Here is a 5,570-nt window from a genome sequence, read left to right as displayed (position 1 = left end):
TAACAACAAAAACCAGTTACATCACTAGTCCCACTGAGGTTAGATCTCATGGATTTGCAGCAGAACAATTAAGTGTATTTGGAAAAGCATGATCTCAAGATAGGATGACTTCATATCACATCTCATACATACTATATAGATATTCACAGAAACTATAAAGTATCAGCTCCAACATCTTAAAAATTAATGGCCATTCCAAAGAAAATATACTGCATGCACTTTCCTGAGCTTTTGCAAATGCATCAAATGAAAGTTCTATTGAAAATATGGTCAAATAAGTACAGCATGATGGTACAAAAATGTGATGCCAAAGAGTAGGAGGGACAGATTTCTGCTGGGTTGTCTTAATCTGTTGAGCGTGTGTGAGTGGGTGAGTGTGTGCATCTGTGTAAGTTGAAGTGTGAACAAAGGACCTTTACCTCCAGATAAAGAAGTATTATTTCTTTTTTTTTTTTTTTTTTTTTTTTGAGACGGAGTCTCACGCTGTTGCCCAGGCTGGAGTGCAGTGGCGCGATCTCGGCTCACTGCAAGCTCCGCCTCCCGGGTTCCCGCCATTATCCTGCCTCAGCCTCCTGAGTAGCTGGGACTACAGGCGCCCGCCACCGCGCCCAGCTAATTTTTTGTATTTTTAGTAGAGACGGGGTTTCACTGTGGTCTCGATCTCCTGACCTTGTGATCTGCCCGCCTCGGCCTCCCAAAGTGCTGGGATTACAGGCTTGAGCCACCGCGCCCGGCCAGAAGTATTATTTCTATCTACAAAGCCCACAAACCAGATTCTGTTCAGTAGCATTGTTTTCCCATTCCACTAAGCCGTTCCATTCCAATTTCAAGTGCAAGACATGAAATGCAGCACACTGAAGAGATACTCTGAAAGTATCTAGAGATCATGCTTCTATTGGGAGGAGAAGATTAATTTGAATTAAGTTTCTGGAGGGCAGGTCCATTTCATGCATCTTAATATCCCCTCCACAGTTACTTTTATGTAAGAACACACAAGTATCTTCTGAGTGACTGGATGAATATACTCCTTTTAATGAGCTCAAACTTTGTGTCTAACATTTATTGGACTTAATGGAGGATACCAAGGCATTTAATATGCTGTTCTTTCCTTAAAATATTCATAACCAGAATTTTTGCCTCTCCCCTTTTCTCTACAATGACAACTTGATGGAAGAATTAGTTCAAATGTGTTTCTTTGTTTCCTCACATACTTTCATATATGTACCGAAGTTCCATTTACACCATATCCTTGGTGCACAACGACTGGAGCATCCACAGTTCTATGAGCTCAAACACCTATGGTTTCAGACCAAGGGCAATTTCAACTAAGGTAACCAAAAGCTTCTAAGAAACCCTGAAGAAATCTGTAATCCTTTGTGTCCAAACATTCCTGACCTGTACAGACCCATGAGCAGCAATTAGATTTATTATTCAGTGTTTTGAAACTAAGGAGAGTAAGTAATTCCAGATGGCCTGGTGTGTTAGTTTGTTTTTGTAATACTATAAAGGAATACCTGAGACTGGATGATTTATAAAGAAAGGAGATTTAAGTGACTCACAGTTCTGCTCACTGCACAGGAAGCATGGCACTGGCATCTGCTCCTGGTAAGGGCCCAAGGAAGCTTACAATCATGGTGGAAGGCGAAGGGGGAGCAGCACATCACACGGCAAGAGCAGAAGCAAGAGTGAAGGAGGGGAAAGGTGCTACCTACACTCTTTTAAACAACCAGATCAGTCTCATGAACTAACAGAAGAACTCACTCATCACCAAGGGGATGGCATTAAGCCACTCATGAGGGATCTGCCCCCATGATTCAATATCCCAGCAGGCCCCACCTCCAGTACTGGAGGTCACATTCCAACATGAGATTTGGAGGGCACAAATACCCAAACCACATCACCTGGTTTTCTTAAAGCAATCTATTTGAATTTGCCAATTCAAAGCCAAAGACACAGTTTATTATTACCATCAGAGTCACTCAATCTTGAAGACAATAGGGCTGACAGGATCAGAGCTGAGTCCATTTTCCTTCCTTCAGTCATCACTGCACTGAAATTAATTCAGATTAAAAAGAGTGAGTTCTTTGCTTTAAAATTTCAAATGACAGAGTCTCTCATGGAAATGCCTTCAGGAGTTTCAAAGCCTCCATCATTAGGTGCAGCCATCCAAGGCAAAAATTTGATACTTAATGAAGAGAACAAGCAATAAGAAGATATGTGTGTCCTACACGATACATTCCATAATGGATGATATGTTTTAAATATATATATACAAATAAAAACCTAGATTCTATTTTTTTCTGGTATTTCGTTAATAAATATAAACATTTCTTGCATCTCTTGAACTGTGGGAAATACAAATTTCCTTTTCAAAAAGTCTGTTTTGCAGTTCTCAACTTTAAAGAGGCAATATTTTAAAAGGTAACTAGTGACAAAATTCTCTAGAAGCGATGGTTGGGACCTAAAAGGACATTTTGATCCATAAGCCAGCAACACTGAAACCAGGATTTTCAACCCACATGCAGCTCTTTAGGTACCACATGCAGATTTGACGGGCTCTCTGGTTACAGAAACCTGGCCAAGTTCACAGAACTCTGACAGCTCCGTGCCTCCCACTCCAGCTGACACACTTGTGGGAAAACTGAGCAAATGGATCTGCCTTGCAGGATCAGAGGAAGTAGGCACCAGCAATTCCATGGCTCTTCTCTTCCTTGTTGTTTTATTTTTCTTGTTATGAAATAAAGCAAAGTCATACAAAATGTATAAAGTACAAAGCAAAGAAAATGTTAAAAAGTAATGAATGCTCTAAAAGAGAAGTCACTTATAATTCCACTATCAAGTGTGAATCACTTTTATCTTTGCATATAAATCTTTTGCGAAAGTTAAAATAGCATGCTTATTTAGAAAATTAAACTATCACCCAGCGGCAACCATTACTAATCTATTGGTAATTACTCCGTCATCTCTTTATTCATACCTACACACACAGGTGTCTCTGTAATTTATGTAGGGGTCACGCTATATCATGCCTTGCATCTGGCTCTTTTATTCAGTTGAATTTCAGAGAGATCTTTCGATTATCAAGAAATATGAAAAAAGTATTTTTAATTGTTGCAGAGAATTTCTTCAAATGGATAGATAGATATTCTAGAATGTATGCAGCTAATCCCTCATTTATGAGTATGTAGGTTGTTTCCAGGTTTCTCTTCTCTGAAATAATGCTTCAGTGAAGCTTCTTGTACATGCATTCTTGTGCTTAACCTAATAGTTCCTTGAGACAAATTTCTAGAAGAAGAATTACTGGTTCAATTTTGATATGTATTTCAGGATTGCCGAAATAAAAGTTGTGAGAATGTATGCGCTCACTAGTAATACAGGAAAAGATGGATTCTCCATACCTTTATCAGTATTACTAATATTTCTCTAGGAGAAATTTACTAGGAGAAAATGAAATATTAACCCCATTTGTTAGGTAAAAATGATGGGCCATTTTTACAGGTAATTTTTCATTAATAGTACAATCAAACATCTTTTTGGATATTAATTTACCATTTTATTTCTTTTGTGAACTGCTCATTTTTAAATTGTGATTTTTATCTTATTTGAAATTGCTTTGTAAAGGTTTACTTTATATTATACCTATACACTTCATGTCTATCATGTATTGCAAATATTTCCCCAATTTGTTATTTGTCTTTTGATTTCTGATGTCCTTTTACTGTACAGAAGTTTTTAAATTATGTATATATTTTAACACCTTCAAATAACACGTAATACATAATTTCATATCTGGCTTTTGCATTTTTAATATTGTATTGCTTTTGTTTTTCCTTGTTATTCAGAGTTCTAAAAAGTATTTTAATGATATATAAAATATATTTTAGGAATGTACCATTATTTTCTTAACATTGGCTATATTTATATTTTTTCCATTTCTCAACACTAATAGTGCTGTATTGGAGGACAGTGAGGCGATGAAGAGAAAGAGAGGGAGAAGTAGCTGTGATTCAAAACTCTAGTAAGAAGAGACAAAAGCAAAGTGAGACTGTTTCCTTTATCACTATTGGGAAAGGGACAAAGATTTAGCAAAGCCCCAATTTTGATATCTCGAAAAAAATGATGAGAGGCATGTTAAGAAAAAGTAGCCCTAGGGGAAAATAAATAATTCTTTCTTCTGAGTGGCAGAGGACTATAACACATTTAATTTGTATGTTTTAGTAGACTTATAATTTTAATTAAGCCTCTGGGTTTTGTCTTTGTGCTTGTCCCTTTTGTTTTAATGGGACATGAGGTCTTTTCTTTTTTTCCTTATCTGTAGAATCCCCAATGACCTCTATTGCGTTTTGTTACTCTTGGCAACAATAAAATGTATCTATTCTCTTTAGGCTTGTCTAATAAGTGGCATTATTGCATTATTCAAGCATTTAAATTTGATTGATGAGTTTATCCATAAGGTTGTTCATAAATCTGTTAAAGTCATTTATTTTTGATTCTGATATAATTGTGCATGCCATTATTAATGCTGCTTTCCAGAAGAGTAACCATATGTTGTAGGGCCTAATTTCAGATTCAAAATGGAAAGTGGTGATCTTCTCAATGTGTGATTTATTGGAGGAAAATAGAGCTTGATGGGGACAATCTGGGAGTACATGGTTGGGAGGGAACCCCCAAATAGACCTCATGTTACTTTGCTGTTACTCAACAGTTTGCATTGTGGGACTTCCAGCGCCAGTCAGGGTGAAATATAGTTCCATATTTTACTACCACCTCTATTGTTCCTCTCTATTTTCTCTACTAAGACCAGGAAACAGAACATAAAGGTCAACAGCTTTATCCTAATCTGAATTGTTTTGAATACTGCGCTTGTATTTTCATCCTTCATTGATTTTTAATGCCATGTGATGTATTATAGCCATATTCATTACGGTGTGCTGCACCAAAATTATGCTTTTGGAAGTGTGGCTTTTAATAAAAGGAAACACTTGTGATTATTTGGGCCATATCAGCTGTGTCACATCAAGTCCTTAATATACGTAATTCAGTAGGGGTTCTTTTCCCAATTTCATAGCAATAAAGGTAGCATATTGGCTCCATTGCCTTACTTAGGTTTCAGAGTTGTTTTGAAATATTAAGGATTTTGGTTTTAGTTTCTATGCCATTTCATTTACATCAGATGAGTAAGTCCACCCCAAAAAATGAGTTGGGTACATATTTGGACAGCTACAATAAGTGAGAAGGCTGCCTTATTTTGCAAATGGGCATGTCTACTCCTGCCTAGCCTCATCATCTGTCAACTTTGCTCTTTAGAATGCGGCTTCTTGCCGCCCTCACTCTACTATCCCCACCCTCTGCCAGAAGCTGATTAATCACTCCCAAGGCTGTTTAGGTTCTGTTCCATACCTACACTGTAATGTTAAAGTATCTGTTTCCGTTATGTGCACCTTAAGTTCAAGATCTGGGCCTGTCATCTGCATTTCCTTCAGGGCTTGGTGCTCACCATAGGCTCCAGCACAAGGTAACATTTAATGGATTCAATTGAGTGAGCCTAACGTCACCATCTTAACATATTG

General features: G+C 37.4%; 1 protein-coding gene across 5 annotated transcripts in view; it reads left to right on the top strand.

Moving 5' to 3' along the window:
- Positions 1-5,570, top strand: part of LOC105482674 (ST6 N-acetylgalactosaminide alpha-2,6-sialyltransferase 5) — a 187,311-nt gene that overhangs the window by 48,674 nt on the left and 133,067 nt on the right. The window lies entirely within an intron of this gene.

The sequence above is a fragment of the Macaca nemestrina genome, chromosome 1 (genome assembly GCF_043159975.1).
Source record: "Macaca nemestrina isolate mMacNem1 chromosome 1, mMacNem.hap1, whole genome shotgun sequence".
NCBI classification, from domain to species: domain Eukaryota; kingdom Metazoa; phylum Chordata; class Mammalia; order Primates; family Cercopithecidae; genus Macaca; species Macaca nemestrina.
Note: the sequence above shows the minus strand (reverse complement) of the source record. Positions and strands in the feature narration are given on the sequence as shown.